The 25044-nt window shown below is 38.0% G+C and overlaps 1 protein-coding gene across 6 annotated transcripts in view; it reads left to right on the top strand.

Moving 5' to 3' along the window:
• Nucleotides 1–25044, top strand: part of chrm3 (cholinergic receptor muscarinic 3) — a 303654-nt gene that overhangs the window by 74195 nt on the left and 204415 nt on the right. For all 6 annotated transcript variants that reach the window (XM_008123944.3, XM_016999154.2, XM_008123921.3 and 3 more), the window contains exon 2: nucleotides 12004–12179. The gene's annotated coding sequence lies outside the window, so the exon portion shown is untranslated. The remainder of the gene's footprint in view (nucleotides 1–12003; nucleotides 12180–25044) is intronic.

Genomic DNA, 25044 nt, shown 5'->3' with positions numbered 1-25044 from the left:
AAGCAAATATAAGCAACGTTTTTAGAAATGAAAGCTCACTTTCTGTCTGGAATGGACCCTTAATAACATAGACTAATAGAATTACAGGGATACTGAGTTGGAAGGAATGACAAAGACTGCCTAAGTTCAACTACTTGTCAAGGAGTAATGCAACTAAAACAACCCTGGAAGGTAGCCATGCAACCTTTGTTTAAAGACTTCCAAAGAAGGAGAGTCCACCAATCTTCAAGGAAGTCAGATTGTATGAGATGTCAACAGAAACGTTTTAAAAAATTCTTTGAAGGATGATAGACACGTTTTAAGGGATAAATGACAGTTATTTACATGTGTGTGTGTGTGTGTGTGTGTATATATGATGGGTTCTCCTTTAAGCTGATACCTCCCCCCCCCAAAGTTAAGATAATCTAATGTGTGGAATCTGTGGCCCTTCAGATGTTTTGAACTGACGTTTTCACTGACTTTGCTAAGAGTGGGGGATGCATCTGGAGTGTTACACATTTCTCAGGTCCTTTCCCCACTTCAGAAAAGCATTTCTGATGAAGTATATTTATTTTTGGAAATAGGTATTGTAAAAGAGAACAGTGAAATCAGCTGCAATTTAACATTGACATTTGGTTCCTTTGAACATATAATTTTCCTAGATAGTACAATGGGTATTCTTATTATTTTGTGATGCATATTGTCTGAATCTCAGGTGAAGTGTCAGCATGTGGAATTGTGCATTAAATGTCATGCCTCATGGACTTAAATACCCACTGTGAGCACTAGGAACATGTGGCAGTGACAATGCCCATAACATCTTTTGTTTACTGACCTGAGGAAATACCACATCATTTGAGATATTTTGCTTTCCACATAACCACCTACCTCTCCCATGCCTCATCCATTGTTTAGTAAGATTGGAACGAGGAACTGGAGAGGGGAGCAATGTGTCAAATCCGATTCTAACACTTTTGAATAGGTACTTGAATGGAGGCAATTTTGAGTATAGATTGAATATCCCTAATCTGAAATGCTTGGGACCGTATAGATGGATAAAAAACCTGAAGGTAATTTTATACAATATTTGAAATAATCTTGTGCATGAATATATTGTGTACATTGAACTATCAAAAGCAAAAGTGTGTTTCTCAGTAAACCCTTCTCAGATTTGGAGTATTTAAGGTTTCAGAATTCTGGGTAATATTTGTTTTGAATTTCTAAAAATGAATCATACTTCCCACTTCTCTTTTGTTGTTCGTTTCAACTTTTAGAAATTAAAAACCTTTAAAAAGAAAACATGACTTTTGTATTATGATAGATGAAGATGTATCCTGAGATGTAAAGAATGTGAACCTTTGACCTTCCTGTCTCTTCTTTTTTCTTTATTCTTACTGGAGTATAGGAAGATATTTTATGTATGAGGTTACTCCCTTTACTGTACCCTCACAAATGCCCTTTGTCCTCTGGCCTTGTTTATGTTGCCTTTTCCACAGCAACAAGGCAAAGAACTTTCTAAAAATAGAGAAAAATATGATTGTAAAACCACATATTGTTTTGAGAAATGTGTCCCAAGGCAGATGTTTTCTCTTTGTCAGAAATGTCATAATACCTTTGTTCTATCCTGTGTGTACACTATAGGAAGAAATGTTAAAGCGTTTCATTTACTCCTAAGTAATTTCCAAAAACAGTGACTTTTAAAAGGCAAATGGGTATAACTAAGTCTGATTAAAACCAAAATCACAGCTGTTTTAAATGTATGTTTTAAATACAATAATTGTATACTGGCAATTAACAATTATGACTTTTCCAAGTTAAACTAATATGCACTGTTTAGCTTTGCTTTTTGTGTTATCTGTGGTGGTTAATTTCCTCACATTGGCAATCCACCCCTTAACCTCACAAATTGTGCTTTTCATGACTTGTTCACTGTCTCCATTTTCTTTCAGTATTCGTATATTCTTTTCTCTCTCCTTGTGCCCAGTCTGATCTTTTTTGGCTATTCCCTTTAAGAATCTTCTTGGAGTTCATCCATTATCCATCTGATTCAGCTAATAGTATTTAATTTGTCACCAAAATACCATTTTTCAGTGTCTAGTTGTTCATTTATGCCCCCTGTCTAGGCTAGACTACTTGATAAGGCCTTCTGAAATATGCTGTTGTTACTTTATTGCTCTGGCAATTTACTCTTGCTATTTTACTCCATAAAGTGAAAGCAGTTAGCAATCCTTGGGTCACCTCCTACTTCTGAAACAATTACCTGCCTTTCTATGGTGTCTCAAGCTACTTGTTATTCCTCTCAGGACCTATTTCTCTCATGGTGCCAACAGTTACTATGTTTTGCTAGCTTTTGGTCTTCAGGCTAAAAGACAGCCCTTCTGAGAGTGGAAAAAGGCTTATTCCCAATACCAGAAGTCTGAGGATCCTTCCACACAGCTATATAAAATCCACATTGAAAATCAGATAATCCAGTTCAAAGCAGATAATGTGAATTATCTGCCTTTATATTCTGGGTTACTGTATATAGCTGTGTGGAAGTGCCCTTCATTTAGATATTTAAAAACAAACAAACAGCAATCTCCAGAAGCTTATGATTTCAGTCAGTCCTAAATCTAAAAACAAACATACATATTGGAGTTAATTGACTATATGCATTTAATAACTTGTCACTCTTCCCTTCTATAAATGACTAGCTGTGCCCGGCCACGCGTTGCTGTGGTATTGTCTGGTGGTGTTGGTGAGAAATTGTTGAGGTAGTGGTGGTATTGAATGTGTGTTGTATGGTTGTCTTTATGTTTAGTATGCATTTGGTTGTTTGTGTACTGTGAAAGTGGTGACAATAGAGGGGATCTATGTGTGGAGCTTAGCCCTCTAACTGGCAGCAATTGGATAAAAACAATTATTGCTCTCCCTCTAATTAGGACTTTATTTTTCTTTTCTTTTTGTTGTATCAACCTAGAGGCGTGGATGATGGGTTGTGTTGTCAAATTTCGAGGTTGGGGGGCCTGTAGTTTTGTTGTTTTGTCCGGTGCCCTGATTCCATCACTCTTTTATATATATAGATTGGAGCATGCTGGTGAGAGTTTTGCTCCATATTGTATAAGAGAGCTATCAATTAGGAAAACCAGCCATCTCCTTCCCCCTCATTATTACATCCCTTTGGCATTTACTTACATTATCCTGTTGGAAATACACTTATCCTCCTTGCATTTTTGACATTGGGATCTCTGCAGGATTGTGACAGTATGTGCCAGCACAGAGTTTTTGGCCAATTTGATTTTACCTAGAAATGATACAAATCAGTCTAACCTGGCCCAGAATTTTGGGCTGTATACATTGCAGAACCCCATTATATACATATTGCCCTAGATATTTGGATTTTAATTCATTGCTATAGTTAGATGGACTTGAACTGCTATTTTGTCATGCCCGAGAGAAGTGGAAGACATGCAGCATGTTCATCATTGTTTGTTGTTTCCACATTATTCCTTAGCTTAAACGTTGTTGACCAAATTCTCTTCAGGCCCTTCCAGACAGTGCCCAAAATGCAAGCTCTGTCGGACTTTTACCTGAAGCGTCCAAATGATGCCTCAGGTAAAAGAGGAATAATTTGAAGCAACACAGGCAAATCCTGCTTTGTCCCAAATTATTTAGATACCCCATTAGACCCAGGCCTTCCTGAAAGTCCCAGGTCTAATGGGGTGTGGGCTCTTCCGCAGTCCTAGGAGTCTGTCTCCACAACCCATCTCGTTTTTTTGGGTTCAACAAGCCAAGAGAACTGAGGAGGGCAGCCACCCCCTTCCCAAACCCACCTAAAAGCCCTGAAAAGAAGAGAAAACTTACCGTGCTGCCATTATTCCTCTCTGGCAATGATGTGCCAGGAGGTGTGTGTGTGTGTGGGGGGGGGGGCGGCAAATCGGTCTTCCCCTCGCTTCCTGGTGCTTCATTGGCACGTGCCAGAAGGCCTCTGGAGAAGGCTAATGGCACAGTAAGTTCTCATTTTATTTAAAGGCTTTGGGGGGGGGGGCATTCCAGCACGGTAGTTACAACCTCTCCTCCAGGAAAGCCCAGGTCTTTCTTAAACCCAGTTTGTCATGGGTTTAAACCCAGTCTGGAAGCACCTTCCAACTGTTATTTTCCAAGAAGATGAAACAGTGCATTTGGCATGTGTATGTTTCTATGATATCCCTACTCTCCACTCTAAGGAATGTGGCTTTGGTTACTTGCCTTCCCTAGTTAATCCTGGGGTCTAATGATAAAAGGAACAGAGATTTCTTTTGGACAAAAGGCATGGCTATGTATGTTTCTCCTTAACTTGGAACTGAACAACCAGTCCTCCGTGTACTGGTCTGCTATTTGAGAGAGGTTTTCAAGACAGACTGAATAGTTTAGCAAGAAATTAATCCAGTTATATAATTACTGTATTTACTAGACTAGTTATATAATGTTTAGGTTACATAAATGTAAGATTTGATTCCTTTTATTGGGTAGAATGCCTCTAGCACAAGCTAAAAGTAGATTATTACATGTGTATATTTGGGATGGATACTGGAGCAGCTGTTAAAAGAAGTTTGTATGTATATGCTGTTGACAAATTATGTAAATTGTTATGGCTAAAATGTAAACATATTTGGGAATTTTACCTGTGCAGGGCTTTTACATGAACAAGTGTAAAGGGCATGATCTGAAATCTTTTACGGTACTATCCAGATATCTATTTCAGCGCTAACGGGTTCTTCTATAGCCAGTACAAAAATCTGTAATATATCTTTCTGCAAAGACACTTGAAACAAATGTTCAGATGAGCATTTGTCGTCTCAAGAAAGATGAAAAGCTTCCACCAACATTCTCAATATTTTCATTGATTTATTCTGGAATTCAGTAAGAAAAGTATTCCCAAACAGAAACTTTAACTCAAGCGTGAGGTAGGTTGATATTTGGGTTCTATCTGTCTGTCTATGTACTGACTTAACAAGTGAGAGTCATTTCAGTTTCACAGCTACATTGAGTAGGCCCAGAAGTATGAAGGAACATTGTGGCATATTTGGCAATTTCAATTATTTTCTGATTTTTATAAAGATAAAGATTGTCTCAAAAAGAAATGAATATGTAAATGAAAATAATCCTCATGTTGATGGTGAGCATTGTAAAGGTTTTATATGTGTACAGTATGTATTTTTGTGTTTTAAAAAATTACAATTTGTATAAAAATTATTTTCTGATTTATGCAATTGCTTTCTTTATTTTTCACTTGTAGTTTCTTGGAAATTAGTATACAGGTTTTTGACCTTGAGTAGGCTGAAATGGGCCCATATGAGGCCCATATGAGACACTGTGGCACTTTAGTTGTGAATTGAAGGCAGCTAGTTTTGTCTACAGATGTTCTGCATTTTTAAAATTGTGCTATTTTTATTTTATGTTATATGTGTTGATAGTGGTCATTGTTATAATTTCTATGTGATATTGCTTTTATACTCATGTACCATTTTATGTTCTATGCTGCACCTTGGAGTGCCTTTGTAAGCTGCCTCGAGTCCCTTCGGGGAGATGGTGGTGAGATATAAATAAAGTTGTTTATTATTATTATTATTATTATTATTATTATTATTATTATTATTATCTGTCCGTGATTGCTTTCAATAGCCATTTGGGTTGTTTTTATTTACCTTCACATCAATTCAAGCTTATGGTCACCCTATTCACTTCACTTCACTTCACTTCACTTTATTTCTTAATTAGTCGCTCTCCACCAGAGTGCTCTGAGCGACTTACAATTTAAGTCTTCTTGTTTTTTTCTTGTTTTTCTTGTTAAAAGAAGTTTGCCACTGCTTTCCTCTGAGGCTGCAAACTTGTGATCTGTACAAGGTCACCTGCTGAGTTTCTGTGGCTGAGCAGGAATTTAATCTTAACACAATGCTCAAACCACTACACCAAGGTTGTTGTTTTTTTTTAAGTTGTGGAACCCTTTTTGAAGCAAAAGTTTCTTTTAGAGCCACAAGATATTTTTAAATAGATATGTGCAAACTTTTTAACCAACATAAACTTAACAATATTTCAGTGGAAGACCCTAGGAGCTATCCGGTACAACTCTCTTCTGCCATGCAGAAAAAGCACAAACCACCCCCTGAGTGGTGGGAGGGAAATAGGGTTTTGGAAGCAAGCAAGCAAGGGGGAAAAGATCTGGGTGGTGAGGAAGATGAGGGGAAAAAAGGCTTTTGGGGACAAGGGAGACAAGGAAAATGCCTTTTGGTGGCAACAGAGACAGGTTGAAAAAAACTTTTGATGGTGAGGGAGACAGGGGTAGGGGTAGGAGCAGGAAAGAGAAAGAAAATCATGAAGAGGGAGGAGGAGGGAACTGCGGAGGCCCTCAGTATGTTTTGCATAGCCCCAAGGGCTCCATGGAGCATACTTTGAGAACCACTGCACTATACCATGCTTTCACAAACAGTCAGTACCACTTACTTTTCCTTATTTATGTTACTGCAATTTTCTTTTCTATTTATCTCACTTTAATTTTCATTCTCTTACTCATTATAGTTTTTATGTTGCACCTGCTGTTCCTCTGCCTCTTCACCTCCTCCAGCAGCTATACTTGCTTTCAGCATGGCCTATTTCAAGCGCTTATCCATGTCCTTATGAGGAAGAGTCGCTGTAGCAGTACAACCAAATGTCTGCAGCATAGATTGTTTCCTGATAAAATGCCAAAGTATCTTCTAATACAGGCATGAGCAAACTTTCTATCTCAGGGGCTGCATGGCAGGTTGGAGTGGGGTGGGCAGGCCATGAGGAAGGGGGTTTTCACATCCTACGCTCTTTTAATATGTGTTGTGCTGCTTTGGACTTTCCTTTGACCTTTGAGCATGTCAAAAGCTGAGCATCCTTTTGGCTCAAGTCCAGTTGCATCATTCACATTACTTATATTTGTCCTCTGCTGTACCCCTGCAGTTTGTTGAATGCCTTCCAGCCTAGGTGGCTCATTCATCTGGCACTATCACTTCTTTCAGCAAGATGCTTCAGAGAGTTGTGAGAATTATCAAGGTCAATCAGTTGTTTTGCCAAATAAGCTGAAAACAGATGATTTCCCAACTTTGGTAGCAGTTTGGAATGATACATGATATCTGATAAAGACATGATATCAGGCACAGGCAAAGCCCTTGAGATCGTTCCTCCGGCCCCGGCCCCCAGAGCCAGCTGCGTGTCACACCCTAATCTAGGCAGGAAGATGAGGCTGCCTGCTGGGCCAGGGCTGGAGGAACAACCCCAAGGGATTGCATCTCCTAGTGCTTGTGACCTCAAAGGAAGACATGCAGGGAAGACTGGCAGCAGAGTGGCGATGTATTTTGGATTTTAGAGTTTTCCATATTTTGTAATACATGTACTGTACCATAATGGGATATGTTGGGAGATGGAACCTGGGTCTAAGCACAAAATTAATTTGTTTCATATCTACCTTGTGCATACACATATATTTTAAATACTTTATGCATGAAACAAAGTTTGTGTACATTGACCCACCAGAAAGGAAAGGTGTCATTATCTCAGGTCCCATTTGCATTACAAAACTGTATTGTATAGCAGTGTAGATGGGGCCTCAGTCCCCTATGTGGACAATTTTAAATTTTGGAGTGTTTTCAGATTTTCTGAAAACTATGCTCAACTTGTAAATGCAGCCACATCATTCTTCCCCTCTCCCTTTGGTGGAAAAGAAAAGTGGTATAATTGCAAGGTCAATTCTTCTTGGACGTGAAAGTTAGTAGGTGAGAATGAACGATCTGTTCATTGGTGAAAATAAAGGCAGTCTTCATAAGTTTCTATTTTAATTCCGTTTTAGGAAGTGTGAGGGAATTCTGAGAAGACAAAATGATCTTCCCACAGCCATCTGTGATCAACAAATACAGTCCTTTTATGAGAACAATAAACATAGTGGAACAATGCACAAATCCAAAAACGGAAATAGGTTTGTGTACGATCTTTGGATTATATGTGCAAATTGTGAATTAGGGGTAATAAAACTAGCTTATTGATATTTACAACTTCCGGACCTTTCAGTTAGTCAAATGACATTGTCTGGATCTCCTAAAATATAATTGTATGAGGTGCAGTTGTCAATTGGAGCTACATTACAATAATTTAAACAGTGTGGAAGTCTCAAACTGCAATAATATTACCTCCAGAATAATATCTCAATTGTGTGTTTGCACACACATCCAAGTCACCTGTTGACTTATGGCAAACCTATGAATTGCTTTGGGTTTTCTTAGTCAAGGAATACTCAGAGGTGGCTTTCTTTTTCTGAAATATGGTATGTAGCACTTGATATTCATTTCCTATCCAAATACTAGCCAGGACTGACCCTGCTCAACTTCAAAGAGTCACCAAGAAATACTGCTTTTATCTACAAATAAATAACCAAATTTCTGGTAATTATGCTGCTGTGTACAGTAAGGACCTTGCATTGCTATAGCATTAGAGTTCCATTTTGTAGTAGTTTTTAATTGTTGCAGGCAATTGCTGTATTAAATGTTACTAGGACCAAGATTCAGATACAGTGAACTTAGCATTGTTTCTGCGTTTGTCTGGCATATCCTCCAGCTTTTCACAGAAAATGGAGACATATCTTTGTGACATTCTAATTCTAATACTGCAGAACATTGTTCCAGTTCAGAGAAAGAGAATTACATAAGCTGAAGAAACTGCTTACTGTAAATAGCTGGTGTTGTGCTGATTTAAATAAAATAGGATGCTTGTTTCTTAGATAAAGGACATACAAAGGAAATGTATTTGTCCTACAATGACTTGCCAACAGCTCAAACAACTGTCACCTGCTTGCAAAGTGGCAGTATCAGGACTGCACAGCACCTGACAGTATATTTCTGTGCAAGTTTGCTCACAAGTAAATACAAATATGTTATTCCCTAGTCAGTGTGCTTTAAATTTCAACTTTTATTTTGCCTTTAAGGTAGATGCTTATGGGCATGTGCCCTAAAGAGAAGGTACATATACTGCCCCACTTAAACATTCAGATAATGGAAACACTGAAGACAGAACAAAATCCCAGTACAATATTAACTAGGATTCCCCAAAAGCAAGGAAAATTTATCAAGGAACATGCACCTGAAGATTGGAACTGTTGCAGCATGTGCTAAACATGCAACACTCTTAGTACTTATTATTAGAAAGAGTTGAAGCAGGCAGAACATTTTCAGGGATTTGGTCCAAACTAAGGGCCTTTTCACAGAGGCCCAAATTCCATGATTATTTTTTTTTTTGTATCAGGAGCGACTTGAGATACTGCAAGTTACTTCTGGTGTGAGAGAATTGGTCGTTTGCAAAGACGATACCCAGGGAATGCCCTGATCTTTTGATGTTTTTTAACATCCTTGTGGGATGCTTCTCTCATGTCCCCGCATGGAGCTGGAGCTGATAGAGGAAGCTCATCCATGCTCTCCCTGGGTTGGATTCGAACCGGCAACCTTCAGGTCAGCAACCCAACCATCACGTCATCAGTCCTGCCGGCACAAGGGTTTCATACATTGTGCCACTGGGGGCGATGAGTCACTGGCTTCCCTGAGGCGTCCTCCTGGGGTTTAGCCCAGTCTGGAAGGGCTCTAAGAGTTTCACTGACTTGTTGCTTTGCAGTAAGGTAGAAATGTCATCATATAACACAGCCTCTTGTTTTTCATGAAGCTTTTATTCTTTCATCTACCCTATCAAGTGAAATACAGTAGAGTCTCACTTATCCAACACTCGCTTATCCAATGTTCTGGATTATCCAACGCATTTTTGTACTCAATGTTTTCAATACATCGTGATATTTTGGTGCTAAATTCGTAAATACAGTAATTACTACATAACATTACTGTGTATTGAACTACCTTTTCTGTCAAATTTGTTGTCTAACATGATGTTTTGGTGCTTAATTTGTAAAATCATAACCTAATTTGATGTTTAATAGGCTTTTCCTTAATCCCTCCTTATTATCCAACATAGTCGCTTATCCAACATTCTGCCGGCCCGTTTACGTTGGATAAGTGAGACTCTACTGTAAATAGATTAATATGCTAAAATGTATGCGCATGCACACATTCAAGGAATCTCTGTGCATGCAAACATGTAAATGTGTTTCTTTCAATTTAAAAAATCTTACATAAATATATAGTGTATGTGTTTTCCTTCTGTTAAAACTTAGTTCAGAATCAGTAATTTGCTATTTTATTTATTTATTTAGAACATTTCTACCCCACCTTTCTCAATCCCAGAGGGGTCTCAAGGCGGCTATATCTTAACATTTCTGCGGTTTTTTATCCAACTTTTTATTTGGTAGAAGTGGTTTCCTCCAGCATATATGGAAAAGCTCATGATATTACAACTAGTGAATTACTGTTGAAATAAAAGTTTCTTTATGTTGGCAGAAAGTAAAAGGATATAATTGTCCCAGAGGAGCAAAACCAGGCCCATACTAGAAATACTATTGCAAGTACTAGAGAGAAGCAAACTCCAATACTTTTAAGGGAAAGCCAAGCACAACATTCAACTGTATGAGTATAATGTTTGGCATTTACAACTCTTTAGGACAAAACGTTGCTTTGATGGATGTCACAGCTTATTTTCTGAGGAAGAGTTTTGAAGAACCCCCTAGCATCCATGCAGGCATATGACATGTTTATTTCAATATTTAGTTCAGATCTTTCTTTGTTTTTTAATGCTTTGTTTTATTTAAATGAATTGATGCTGATGTTAAGAAGTAATACCAAGATGGGTAATACAGCTCTTCCCCATAACATATTAATATTTTCTGTCTGAATTGGAGAACACTAATGAAAGAGTGCAAGAAGATATGAGCACAAATTGAAAACGTCTGTCTTTTCTTTCTCACCATATTAGGAGACAATCGTTAAGTTGAACCTGTTATACTGTAATGAGCATAGAGAATTGAAAGTAGAAGAAAATATCTATAATATCCGACTCAGATATTAAATATTTGCCATAGCATTCCCATAATGTTTTGTTCAATCATTTCTGACAAATAATACTAAAAAAGCAGTGATTCCTAGACTTGATTACAACAATCATTTTTTTTTCTTATAGGGCTCTATCCCACATCTGAGTGGACATCCACTCATGTAATGGAAATGTCCTTGTTTCTGCCTCTTCCTGCACTTCATATTAATTCCAAAGACTCTCAATACCCCAGAGCAGATTTTTGTGGGAAGGTGGCAGGTGGCAGACGGCAGGAAATTCAAATAGAAGTGGAATGAGTTCTATAAAAAAAACATCCTTTTTGATATATAATTCTGTATATGGCTTTTAGCTTAGCTTAGAATCTTAAGTTAATTATTTTAATGTCCTAACAATGATATGCCTATGTTAAAGTTTTAAATCACTTGACACATGGGTCAGATGTGCTTGTGCGGGACTGTGTCCTTCTTCTCTCGAGCTGGTAATTGACCTTAATAAAGTGAATTTGACTTGACTTGACATTTCAGTTTGCAGAAAAGTACCAAAATTGAGAAGGAAGTGTTTTGATTTCTGTTTATCTTATTATGAGGATTGGGAATATGGGATAGTTGTGTGGGTAGCAATTAGAACAGAAACCTTAGATTTGCGTCTTTGATATCGGTGAGATCTTCTCTAGTGATTTTGTAGAGCAGAACATTTTAGAGCCAAAAATTATAGGAAGAACTTTTCTTGATTCCCCACCAGTTCAATGAGGTTTTCTACTTTACAATCAATTATTCATATGTGCATTTCAAAAAAATTGATACTAAATTGTCAAGTACAACAAAATGAATATAGTTGAATGTTTGAAAGAAATTAAATAACAGAAACTTACTCCAAAAAGGAAGATTAGGAAAATTTGATTTTGTGCAGACCTGAGATGTATGATCAGAGTTTATTTAAGTAGCATCTTTTAATAATATTACTTCTAAGGTGGCCAGTTATCATTTACTGTTGTCATGTATTGACATTCACATTGGAAACATAGCTCAAACTTAAATGGATCTTGTTTTCTCTTTTTAACAGGTTTACCAGTAATGGAAGCAATGATTCAAAGAACACTATCTCTTCTGTGATCCAGTTATTCCACTGTTGGTTTGTTCATCATCAGTTGTGAAGATTTGGAGGCTGTCTTGCCATTTTGGTGGTTTTTCAACAAGCTATGCACATTCCACATTTAGTTAGCCTTTTTCTCCATGATGGTAAGTTGATTTAAACTGCCAGAAATAATGATTTAAAAAAAAATCCAGTGCACCAATGAATGAATATGGCCAGTTGAAAGGTCATATGACACCAACGTTCTTAATAAAACACTTAAATATACTTGAATTACAAGTACAATGCATTGTATTGAGGCAAATAATACAAAGTAGTTACCTTAGGAATAGCAAATACTATGTTATATCTGTATCCAATAATGTTGTTCAATTAGCATTCAGATATTTTCTTCCCAAGTACATTTTTGGATATACATGTTTAAGAAACCTGTTTGCATAGCATTGGATGGATGAGAAAGAATTTTTTCAAAAAGAGTATGGACATCCAATATCTGTACAGTGACAAGTTCAGTAGCTACTAAGGTGCAATTACACATTATATTTAGCATGTCTTACTGCAAAAATAGTTTTTATATATTTCAAATATAAAGTAACAATAGCCTTACACTGGTGTAATAGTCTGCTTCTAGAACAGTGGTTCTCAACCTGTGAGTCCCCAGGTGTTTTGGCCTACAACTCCCAGAAATCCCAGCCAGTTTACCAGCTGTTAGGGTTTCTGGGTGTTGAAGGCCAAAGCACTGGAAATGGATAGTATGAAAGGGTCTCAGGTAGCAGCAGAGAGCAGTCTAGGCGTACAGAACACAGTTTCAATACTTACTTACTTTGTGTAAAAAATCAACACACATTTGGTAAACTTTCCTTCATGTTTAGGACAGTCTTCCTTAAACTCTCAGAATCTGTTATGGATTTCATTGGAACCATACCTTTCTCTTTCAAAATGACTTACAACAAAACCAAAAGCATCAACAAAAGAATCAATATCCCTAGTCTCATTGTATAAGCTAGATAATTCTTGTTCACTTGAAAGCAATGTTTTAAAACATCCCTATCTTAAGGGTCCAATGGGTTTAGATGCAGAACTATTGCATCCCATGGAAAGGGATTTTGGCAGATTTGCACAAAGAAGAGAAAATGGAGGTGGAAACTTTTTGCCTATGTGTGATGAAGAAAATAGTGGGTGCCTACAGGGAAGCACTAAAAGTCTGATGAGGGGAGAATAAATGAAAATAAGCGAGTGAGGCCTGGAGGTTATGATTAGCTCCCAATTCCTGTCTTTACTTAATGGTACCTCTCAATACTGCCATCTGATAAGGTCCTTTAACTGTCATGGCTGTAATGTGCCTGTAGAATCCTGGGTTGAGCTCTGGCTGAAACTTCTAAGCGCCTCTACTTAATTTACAGATTCCAATATTCCATAGGATGCTGCCATAACAGTCAAAATGAAATCACAGTGGCATAATTTTATTACACCAGTTCTTGTCAGTGGTGTGGAAAAATGCCAGCCTGAACATAGACTTGGTTGATCATAACAGCAACGTTTTGATTTATGTTTATAATCTGATATGTGGAATTAATTCAATAAATGCAGCCATTTATCACCCTACTAGGCTTGTCGGTTTGGGATCATCACAGGCACTGCAGCTTCCAGGCCAAAAACTGGGGTTTTGGGAAGTGTGTATTTTTTTATTTTTCCTTTTTGAATTTAAATTTTTAATCCATATACTTGTGATACCAAAGATGTTCCAAGGGGTTTTGAGCAAAGTTGTTATATGTCTAGAAAATCTTTGGCCAGTTATCTTTCTATGCCAGCTAAGATGTTTCCCAAGGCTTGTTTTCAAGAATTCATTTCCTCATGGACTAACTGCAAAGCTAACTTTACACTTAATTAATCTTCTTTATATTGTGAGCTCCATGCCATATATAGTATCAGATTTTCACTGTTTGGATATTTCTGTCATACAATGTACAGCTTTTTCTGGGGTTTAGCTACAATCTTAATTGTGCAAATGTAATGTAGTAATCTTCATAATTATTACCAGTTGAAATTGACCCTTCATTGTATAGTCTATGGTAACAGATTTCATTTGTTTTATTGACTGTTTTCCCCCTTTTGTTCTTTTCTTATGCTTGTCTTAGTTCAGGATGCTTCCTCTAATATACTTCTCCAGACAGCAAAGCATAAATAAGTTGTGGTATTTCACAGCCAGAATTCTTTTTGACATCCAAAACAACACTGGAGATAACTTACAAATGGGCCAGTTGGCTCCTTTTCCTATGCAAATGTTCTCTTTCTTCTGTGTCATGACATGAATCCTTAATTTATTTTTTCTGGATTTGTCAGCCCTGGAAGCCAGTTGGTTTTCATGTGTGACCTTGGTTATTTTTAATTACTTTTTATGTAAAAATAATTATTTGGAACTTCTATTGCTAACTAATTCACAAAATTAAGGAAACAACAAATAATAATGAAAACCCCATGCTTTGACCAATTTGTTACCCTGCCCTTTCAATTGGAAAGAAAAGCTTAAAGTACAAGATAGAAAATAATAAGAAACTAGTGTCGTACAGCTATGTCCTCTGTGTTGCCTAGAATTTCTAATACACTTAGTTTACAGGCACCTCGTGTGCCCTTTCTGGCTGAGAATTAACTGGGCTCTGGAAGCCCATCAGCGCTGTTCATTAATCAGCTGGTTGACCAATTTAGTGAAGTGAGACATTCCAGTGCCCAGAGGAAGGGATCATTCTGTACCACCTTTCTTTGCTGGCGAGGAGAGCAGAGTATAAAGTCCAGGAAGCACATTTCATTTCTCTCTTGGAAAGCAAGAGAATGAATAACACGGAAGCTTGCTTTGCCAGAGTCTATTTTGTACCACTGTTCAACTGCATTATCAAAACTTCATGTATATCTGATACCTTTTTTAAAGCTAGCATTCTCTTGTTGTGTTCTAGAAAACCTTAACATTCTAATTTATGCCCATTTTAACAAAATGATTTAAAATACTTTACTCTTTTTTTAAAGAGCTTCTTACACTTACTAGATGCTCATTGCATAAAAGTAAAGTAAAATGTTTTGGTCATGCCTGGAGGCAAAGTATTGAAAATGAAATCACAATTTATATCCAAGAGTATATTAACACCATTGGATTAATGCAGTTTGACATCATTGTAACTGCCATGGCTCAGTACTGTAGAATCCTGGGAGATGTGGTTTGGTGAGGCACCAGCATTTAGTGCCTAAAAGCCTTTAAAAATACCACTCCTATGATTCAAACTACATTCATTCAGTGGTTTATTGAACCCTGAGACAAAAGACCGATATCAAGATTCAGCCATTTAGAAGACACAGAATTATTTTAGCTCATTGGATGGGAAAGCACAGAACTTCTATGGTGATTATTCAGCAAGTAAAGCAAACATGTTCTGAGCTGCTGCTGCTGCTGCTGCTGCTGCTGCTGCTGCTGCTCCTGCTGCTCCTGCTGCTCCTGCTGCTCCTGCTGCTCCTGCTCCTCCTGCTCCTCCTGCTTCTCCTGCTCCTCCTGCTCCTCCTGCTCCTCCTGCTCCTTCTTCCTCTCCAGATTATCTGGCAGTGTGGACTCATATAATCCAGTTTAAAACAGAAAACCTGGGATCAGATCCTGGGATATAGGGCCAGTCTGGAAGGGCTCCCTGTCACTGTCCAGGTTCCTAATTCCAACTGATGTATGCAGTGGGCATTTTGCAGATTGATTTGTGTGTCCTACATAGCTAAATGGAACAGTGGTCAAAACAAGAGTCTCAAAACAGAATCTGACTCATTCTTGCACTTTTCAGTTCAAATGCTCATAGATGAATGTGACATGCATAAATAAGAAGCTGCCGTGAGGAGCTTGGTCATTTTTGAATTATTTCTGCAGGACAGATTCTGTTACAATGTAATTTATTGCTGAAGAGTTAACAGTCTTCATTCCTCAAGAATGTAATCTTCATTCTCCAAGAAAACAGGCTCTTGTTCTTTTGGAAATGAACAGTTGCTCAGACAGGTAGCCAAATACATTAAAAAGTTTATACTTTGCATGTAAAGATATGGTAGTTAGAAGGTTGGACTCTTGTTCAAATTCCACTTAGGATGGACCTACAGTGCCATATAATCCAGTTTCTGAATCCAGATTATCTGCTTTAAATTGGATTATATGAGTCTGCACTGCCAAATAATCCAGTTCAAAGTAGATGATCTGGATTCAGAAACTGATAATTATATGGCAGTGTAGATGGGGCCTTAGACTCTGAAACTCACTGGGAGACTTTTGAATATTTAATATTTCTTATCCCTACAGAGTTATTGTGTGCGTAAACATTGGGGGAAAGATGAACATGAATCACACTATTGAAAGAAAAATGGGATATTCATATAATTAATAGAGTAGTTTCTCCGAAAAGGACTTATGATGGTATTCTATAATAGAGTCATAGAACCATAGAATTGGAAGGAGCCCCATTGAGTCCAAACCTTTGCTCGGTAAAGCATTTTCAGGTACAGGATCCCCAGCAGGTTGTTTTCCAGCCTCTTTTTAAGACGTCAGGAGGAACAGATTCTATATCTCTCTAGGCAGTCAGTTCCGTTGTGAAACCAGTATTTTTGTAAAGCCGTTTCTTCTAAGGTTCATTCAAAATCTACCCTTCTGTAACTTAGAACCATTAAACCTGTACAGACTTCTGCTCTTGTGTTTCTATTTGATCAGCTAAAAGATGTTTGCAAACCCTGCTATAATCTTCTTGAGTCTTGTTCTTTTCTTTTATACTCTTATGCTGTCTGATACAGAGGTTGAATATTTATTGCAAAATTCTGGTCACCTATCAGTAATTTAGAATAACATCAAAAATCTGATCTATTAAAAATCTGATTCCACCATTGGTAAAGTCACTAATAATTAGGCTCTGCATCACCTTTCATCTTCATTTTTGTGTGGCCATGTGCCTTCTAGATATGGGGAGAAAAATATGTCAAAAATGTGAAAAAAATGATAAAACCCATGTTTTTGAAGTGTTGAGATCCTTCTTAAAACAATTCAGAACTAGCAAGAATCTTCGCATTTCAGGAATTATTATGTATGCAATTTGAACAGTGTTTTCTGCGCATCAATTAATATTTTGCATGGCCATCTATATATGCCAGAAATTGAGATGCCGATCTGGAATTAGGTACTTGGGATCAGCACTACTGAAGTTTATATGGCCAACTACCGAAAGAGGTGAGGAAGAAAGGAGGAATAATTCTCTATTTTGGTCATTTTGTTACTTCAACTACTATCACTGGATGCAACGAGAGACAACCACCACCAGTTCGATGGCCTGTGGTTGCTGCCAAACCCAGAGCAACAGAGTGAAAGTGTCATCCCCTGTCCTCAGACTGGCCAAGCCTTGCCAAAGCAGAATGGCCGTGCCACAACTTGTGACTTTTTTTAACATGGAAAGATAGATATCATGTGTCATGTAGATGCCACAGAGTCCATTCACTCCCAGACCATTTAATTTGGACCTTAGGTGGGCCCTGTGTGAAGAGTCACAACCTTTGTAGATTCAAATCACCTGTTAACTTATGGTGATGCCATGGATTTCCTAGTGTCTTCTTAGACAACAAATACTACAAGAGGCCCACAAAAGGCATTGTTTTTAAAAGTACACCCTTCCCCCCCCCCCACCCTCGCTTCAGCTTCACATAGCAGTGTCACTTTAAGATGCAAATTACCTGAAAATTTCTAAAATGTAAAGATAAAATGTGTACCCTATAATCTATATTAGATTGTATTACTGACAACTCTCTAGAGTTCATTATAACAGAAGTTTGTCAGTGCAGTCTAGTCCATATTTAGATGTCCAGGGAAATTTGCCTTTCACATATTGTGTTTGTTATGAACAAATGTGGTTGATCACTTGTGTAACTAGGCTGCTACATAAATTCTGAGGCAGATGTAAGAAAGAGGTTATATATAAAATGTCTTATGCAGAATCCTTTCATCTCTTTTCTATAGAAGAAAGGGGATTTATAAATAAAGGAACAATGAACTGCTAAAGATCAAGCCATTCAGTGTCCCTGTGCATATCCAGAATACAGGGGTTTTTTTTCTATATGCTTTTGCATAGGTTATACAACAAAACATCAAATCTAGGGCAGTTGTGTTTCTTCTGAATAAGCTCCTGAGGAAATCTAAATTGGCTGAGTTAGTTTCATAAAGTTCACATCCATCTGCTTCAGTCATAAAGACTGTTTGCCACATAAAATTTTAGATATGGCTGTATTAACCAGCCTCTTTTGTGGTAGCCACCAAGACTTTGCCTCCCTCAGTCTTGCTTGTAACCCACAAATATTTACATAGGAGTACTTTTGCTTCCTGAGAGTTACTGAGAAATTTGAAAATATCCCTTGTTTTTTCTCCTTGTCTGTGAAGGAGCTAAGGAAAGTGAATATAATATGAGGGTTTGGCATTATTTCATGTTTTCTCTAAAGCCCTGCAGAAATGTATCCTTTTTCACAGAAAATGAGAAGACAGTTGCCACCTTGTGATGGACAAAGTGGTGAATGTGATTTGTGGATTTCCTCCATATTCAAGGGAAAGGGGGCTTTGGGTTATTCAGATTCCATTGCAGTTGGTTGCACTGTGTAATTAAATTCAGTATGCTCTGTAGATATCAGTTAAGCTTGCCATCAAATATGGTCTACATATTTGCACAGTATTTCCTTGCAATGCCATTACTTGTTTTTCTTTTTTTATCTCATTTTTTACTCCCTTTTCCAATTTGCCTTTGATAAATTATCTTCAGTATTTAAATAGTGTTTTTAAATTAAGGTTAATAGCTATACGCTCTTAATATTCATGTTTGGATGGCTATATTAAAGGCTTTACTCATGAAACAAGGTGAAGCTGACAGACCTCCACACTCCACGCTGGATTATCAACAGGCCCGGTCCAACACGGCACGCTGGCCATGCCCCCGCGTTGGGCGCCACCTTCCCAGGGGCGCTATTGAACCCCTGGGAGGCGGGGCCACACCTGGTGGAGGCGGGGCCATGTGACGTGGAGGCGTGGCCAGCTCTGGCCCCGCCTCCCGTGGGGTGCGCCATGGCGCAGCCAGGCCAGGGCGCACCCCACGGGAGGCGGGACCGGCCACGCCTCCTATGGCGCGCGCCCGCTGCAGCGGGAGTCCTTTCAGGCTGTGGCCTGGAAGAAATCCTGCTGCAGCTTGGCTGCGCCAGGGCGCACCCCGCGGGAGGCAGGACCAGCCACGCCTCCCACGGCGCGCGCCCACTGCAGCAGGAGTCCTTTCAGGCTGCGGCCTGGAAGAACTCCTGTCGCAGTTTGGCTGCGCCAGGGCGCGCCCCGCAGGAGGCGGGGCCACGTTTGGTCCCGCCTCCCGCGCCGCGCACCCTGGCCCCGCCTCCCATGCTGCCCGCGCTGCGGGAGGCGTGGCCACCCGTGTTGGAGGCGGGGTTAGGGCATGGGGGCGGGGCCAGTCCTGGCCACGCCTCCTGCGGCGCAGGGGAGGGGGCGCAAAAAAAATTTGCGTACCCCTTCGAATTTCCTCGGGCCGGTCCTGATTATCAATATAGAAGGTAGGCAGAAGTTCTCAGACGCAAGGAAACTCAATCATATATATTTTTTAATAAGTACAAAGGCATTAACAAACAATTATTTTAAAGCACTACATCACAACAATTTGAAACTTAGTAAAACAGTACAATGAATTTAAAACCATGCCATGAAAATGATGTTTACATTGGGGAGATGAACAACTGTGATGTCTTCTCATGTTGTGCTGTAGTTTTTAAAACCGAGAACTTGGCTTTACTTAATGTTTATTATAAAATGAGGGTTTGGCACAAGTTGAAAAGTATAGTAAAATGTGAGATGTAGTGGGGGATTATATGTTTCAGTAAAGGTAAAGGTTTTCCCCTGATATTAAGTCTAGTCGTGTCTGACTCTGGGGGTTGGTGCACATCTCCATTTCTAAACTGAAGAGCCGGCATTGCCTGTAGACACCTCCAAGGTCATGTGGCCAGCATGACTGCATGGAGTGCTGTTATATGTTTATACACATGGATATCAGTGAGGTAAGTTATTCCGATGACCACCAACCCATTTTTGAATTAATAATATAAAATAGATTAATGTAAAACAATATAATAATTTTCATAACTGCGGCTAAGTGGAGTCTTAATCATCCAGAGTTACTGTTATCAGCAGTTTATAGGAAGGCATGGTAGTTGATATTTGCTGCCACTTTATAGTCATAAATAAAATTATCCTAGCACTTATCGTTATACATACTGTGCCAAGAACAAGATGTTTCTCTTATGCAATTATTTGGTCTAACTCCTGCACCCTTCTCTTAAATTTGCTTCTGAATATTTGCAAGACTTGACATGAGATTTTGAAAACTAACAGAATACTAAAATACGAAACAAAAATGATTCAGTGGCCAACTAAGAAATTGTTTGCAGGAGAAACAGAAAAGTTCAGCTATATTAGAAATTCAAGATTCCCAGTTTCCTTTTTGTAGAAAGAACTATAGATTTTCATTAGATCATCAGAACATTTGATACATTCACCCATGGAGGAATAATTGTAAGGAATCTATTTCTTTATTTTAATGAACATCTTCTCTGAGTTTAAGGATTTCCTGAAATATTCTGTACTATTCATAACAAATACCCCCTTTCCTTACATACAATGATACTTGGTATAGGTAAAGCTAAAGGTTTCCCTGTTGTTAATCCAGTCGTGTCCGACTCTGGGGGTTGGTGCTCATCTCCATTTTTAAGCCGAAGAGCCAGCGTTGTCCATAGACACTTCCAAGGTCATGTGGCTGGCATGACTGCATGGAGCACCGTTACCTTCCCGCTGGAGCAGTACCTATTGATCTACTCACGTTTGCATGTTTTCGAACTGCTAGGTTGGCAGAAGCTGGAGCTAACAGCGGGTGCTCCCTCCACTCCCCAGATTCGAACGTGCGACCTTTCGGTTCAGTGCTTTAACTCACTGTGCCACCAGGGGCTCCAATACTTAGTATAGCAAAGAAAAAAAATATATTTTTTTATTTAACATCTTGCTGTTCTCAAGTCATATGATTTTTTTATTGGCAAGTAATATTCAGTAGTGACCTGCTTGTTCCTTCCTCTGAAACATAGTCTCCAACAACTCTTAATTCATGCCTAGTATTCATTTAACAAATTATTTCAAAAATACCCATACTGCTGTTCAAAGCTGTAACCAAGTTAAAATTACTATATTTGTAATGCATTTTTCTATGGCATGATCTCAAAGTGTATAGTGCAGCAACAACTGGGCAAAATGTCTGGATGAGAAAGCACCTAGGATACAACATACAGAAGGTTTTAGTCCTTGCATTTTTTGAATGTTTATTCTTTCCTCATTATTTTGTGACATCCACTTATGCAAAGGTTCCCGTAGATACAATACAACCCTATTTTACATGTATTTCCTTGAGCCCTGTTTTTGTCTGGGCTTCTTTTCTGATTATGCTTCTTCAGAGAAATTTTGTGCAGACAGATTTTTATAGTATGATAAGCTATTTTTAGGTTAATTGATTTGATTCCATTAGCATGGGTAAAAAGAGTTTATTGGATTAAATTATGGGTCCATCATGTCCTGTATCTTATGTCCAAGAGCATCTAGGAAAAGGTTTCTGAGAAGCCTGGATGTGGAGGTAAAGGGCCTCACTTGCTTTTTTCAACAACTGGCATCCAGATGTACAGAACCTCTGTGTTGAAAGAAAATGACTAAATGTACATTGTCATTATTGGAGACTTTTGAATTTACACATTCACCATTCTCCACTCCGTGTCCAATATGACAGTGAAGAGAAAGTTAGAAACTGATACTTTTATAAAAATCTAGGTTGACCTGTAGTTTTCAATCACTGGAGTCCTAGCACCCTCTTTGTCCTTTTACCCTTGTGATCCTTCCCTGATCAATAGTGAGGCCTTAAGGTCATCTGAGCAAGTGGCTGTATAATCAGTTGTTTTAGTGAAGTAAAATGTAACTATGCTGCACAATAAAGCCACATGGCTATATTTTGCATAGCAAAGCTGATTTTTGCACATCAAAAATTATAAGAAAAAATAGCTATGTTGCTGCACAAAAACATTGCTTTTTTTTTGTAGAAAGCAGAAACGTTGCAGAACAAAAAATATTCAAAATCAGCTATAGTATGTTGTATTTAAAAAACCTCACATGGCTATTTTTGAGGAACACTACTAACATATATACTCATGTATAGGTTGACCTCATGAGGGCAGTTTTGGAGCCAAAAATACGGATTTCGATATGACCAGTAAATAAGAAGTCCATTTCACAGAGAAGAGAAAATGTCAGTGATGCCACAGGGGCCAGTTGTCATGCTATTTTCTTAACTAGGTGTTCAAAGTAGTCAGAAGCAGTGCCATATCAGAGAGAGAGTAGAGGGAATAAGTGCTTCTTTTAGATTCTCCTAGAACAGACTGAGCCCTTGTGTTTTGCCACTCTACCCAGAGAAGGAGATAACTCATTTTTGGTATTTACCATTCTTGGAAATGAAAAGTGCTTTAGGGTTTTTTTTATTTTAAAAAATGTTGACAGGTGATGTCTGCACTTCTTGTCTTTTTTTTGGATCTTGTGCAGAGCTTTGATTGTTCCTATTTGCTTCTGCCCACATTTTATAGTTGCCCTATTTGTGCACCCGCATTCCTGTTTTCAAAATAATGAGCCAGTAGCATCTCCTTATCATCTCAGGAAGTCAGGTTTATGAGGAATATTCACAAATTTTCTCTTCCTTGATATCTCAAGATGCCCTACTGAAAAGTGTTCAACCAATAAAAGACTTCTTCATTGCACCCACCACCCTGAAAACAGTTCATTTACAACACAATTGCATTTTTACATAGAAATCCAGTAGTTTGGCAGAGAAAACAATCGTTTTGTATATATAAACTGTGTGTTTTGTATAAATCAATTTATTTTCAAAATTTCCTAAATGCCCTTCCCAAAATAACAGCCTTCAAAATGCTCAATAGTTTTTGTAATCTTACCTAGTAGTTTCTGATACCCAACTTCTCTACATTGTAAAATAAATCTTAGGTAGAGTCACTAAAGTTCAATTGAATAAAACAGCACATCAGCATTTTGCTGTCCATGGTTTTCTGTTCAATCAGTGTAACAGAATCTGTGGAAATGTTGTTGGCAAGTTTATGTAATTTTCAAGCAGATCTGAAGGAGACATATATTTTGATTATATGCAATACATCCAATCACTTCAGAACTTACTTTAATTTGGAACGCCTGCTAAGTAGCAAATATATTCAAGCTGTAAACTTCAGTGAATAAAAAGGCATAAGGAGCAGGTGACACATGATCTTTAGAAGATAATTAAGATAATTAAAAAGAGAATATATAAAAGAGTGAAAAGGTCAGGCTGTCTGTAAATAAGATATATTGTTGAGACCATATGTTTAAGTCTAAACAAAGATCTTCATGGCTTGGTTCAAAAACACCTTGACAACAAACAGACCTTATGTAATTAGGTGAACACATCCTCTGCAAAAGCAGTAACTGTTCTTGCTTGGGGGCAGCAAGAGAGAAACTAACATCATCTGACTGCAAAGCATCTAGAATGGCGGTTTAATCTTCCAGCCACCCTCCAATAGTTGATATTATTAGATCCCATGTGTTTCAAAATACTATTCTGTTGAAACAGTATATAAAACCTGATACAGTAGAGTCTCGCTTACCCAACCTTTGCTCATCCAACATTCTGTATTATCCAACGCATTTTGCCTCCCGCCTGGATCTACAGCTGTTTCTTTAGGCAGACAAGGATCACAGATTTTTAAAAATCTTCACAGGACTGAACTTTTTATGGATTTAACCTCTGACAAAGTTGTTACTGTAAGTTTATTTTATGCAGTTCTTTTTTTATTTGTAGTCAATTTTTAGTCGTCAGTGTTTTTGTAGTCAATGTTTTCAATACATTGCGATATTTGGTGATAAATTCGTAAATTAAAGTTATGTAGTAAAGTAATTACTACATAACATTACTGTGTATTGAACTGCTTTTTCTGCCGCTTTGTTGTAAAACATGTTTTGGTGCCTAATTTGTAAAATCATAACATAATTTGATGTTTAATAGCCTTTCCTTAATCCCTCCTTATTATCCAACATTTTCACTTATCCGACATTCTGCCGGCCCGTTTACGTTAGATAAGTGAGACTCTACTGTAATGAATTTTTCTTTTTGACATGTTTTAAATAAAAAGCAAATGGCTTAATCTTTTCTTCTTGCTTTCTTACAAAGCCATTTCCCTCTTGTAATTAGAGATGCTGGGGCATAATTGGTCTTTCTCTTCCAATGGCAGCATATTACATTTCAGCTGGAAGACAAAATTGAATTGCCAGAATGCACTTTTACATGGTTGTTATTTATTACTTGTATTGCTCTTTTGTAAGCCAATTGGAAAGATTTCATTTTGAAAACCAGGGAATAAATGAAGATTGATAAATCAGACACAGAACCTTAGAAGCACTTATAAAAAAATCCCAATCTCCATTCCCTTTTGTATACTTTATAAAGTGGACCTTATGGTTATTCAGTTGTTCTGGTTGTTGTTATCTTCACTTGATGGCACCTGAAATCTTTATGTTTTATGTTGGCATGGGATGGATAAATGATACCTATAGTGGCAGGAGTGGGAAATATATGGGAGGCAATAGTTTGATTAATGAAGCACTTCAGCAATCTCATGCTTTGCCAGTGTTGTGCCATAAAACTTCTCCATGTGCCAGGAAACTTGAAATATCATTGAGTAATGCATTATTGTAAAAAGCACTCCAGGAATTAAATGTATTATGTCATGTGAATATAATACATGTAATTAATAGGGTTGAGCAAATTTTTCGTTAGTCCGTTAAATTCGTTAAAAATTTGGTTCGAAAGCACTTTTGAATTGATTTTTGAAACATCTGCTCACTGCCTTCCAAAT

Source organism: Anolis carolinensis, chromosome 1, assembly GCF_035594765.1.
Source record: "Anolis carolinensis isolate JA03-04 chromosome 1, rAnoCar3.1.pri, whole genome shotgun sequence".
Taxonomy (NCBI): domain Eukaryota; kingdom Metazoa; phylum Chordata; class Lepidosauria; order Squamata; family Dactyloidae; genus Anolis; species Anolis carolinensis.
This window is presented reverse-complemented; position numbering and strand designations above follow the sequence as displayed.